Here is a 1,004-nt window from a genome sequence, read left to right as displayed (position 1 = left end):
GTTCGGCCCCCCTCGACCTTCGACCTCCGTCTCCCATGTCTCTCTCTCCTCTTCCTTCCCCTCTCCCTCTCCCCTCTTCTTCTTCCATCTCTCTCTCTCCTCTCCCTTCTCCTCTCTCCTCTCCCTCTCCCTTAAAGTTCGACCTCTCTTCTTTCTCCCTTCTTCCTCCCTCCTTCCTCCCTTCTTCCTCCCTTCTTCCTCCCTTCTTACTCCCTCCGTCCTCCCTCCTTCCTCCCTCCTCCTCCCTCCTTCCTCCCTCCTTCCTCCCTCCTCCTCTCCCTCCTTCCTCCCTCCTTCCTCCCTCTTCCTCCCTCCTTCCTCCCTTCTTCCTCCCTTCTTCCTCCCTCCTTCCCTCCTTCCTCCCTCCTTCCTCCCTCCTTCCTCCCTTCTTCTCCCTCCTTCCTCCTCTCCTTCCTCCTTCCTCCCTTCCTTCCCCTCCTTCTCCTCCCTCCTTCTCCCCTCTTCCTCCCCCTTCCTCCCCCTTTCCTCCCCCTTCCTCCCTCCCTTCCTCCCTTCTTCCTCCCTTCTTCCCTTCCTCCTCCTTCCTCCCTTCCTCCTCTTCCTCCTCCTTCCTCCCTCTTCCTCCCTCCTTCCCCCTTCTCCCTTCCTTCCTCCTTCCTTCCTCCTCCTTCCTCCCTCCTTCCTCCCTCCTTCCTCCCTCATTCCTCCCTCCTTCCTCCCTTCTTCCTCCCTTCTTCCTCCCTCCTTCCTCCCTCCTTCCTCCCTTCTTCCTCCCTTCTTCCTCCCTCCTTCCTCCCTCCTTCCTCCCTTCTTCCTCCCTTCTTCCTCCCTCCTTCCTCCCTTCTTCCTCCCTCCTTCCTCCCTTCTTCCTCCCTCCTTACTCCCTCCGTCCTCCCTTCTTCCTCCCTTCTTCCTCCCTTCTTCCTCCCCTCGACCTCCCTCCTCGTTTCTTGTGGTTTAACTTTGCTCTTTAGCTGGACATGAGTGCCGGTGCAAAGAACTCGGTGCCAACAGCCTTTTACAAGTCTGGCACTTCTCGAGTT

This window comes from Penaeus monodon, chromosome 29 (genome assembly GCF_015228065.2).
Source record: "Penaeus monodon isolate SGIC_2016 chromosome 29, NSTDA_Pmon_1, whole genome shotgun sequence".
Classification (NCBI taxonomy): Eukaryota; Metazoa; Arthropoda; class Malacostraca; order Decapoda; family Penaeidae; genus Penaeus; species Penaeus monodon.
The sequence above is the reverse complement of the archived record's forward strand: the minus strand, read 5'-3'. Positions refer to the sequence as shown.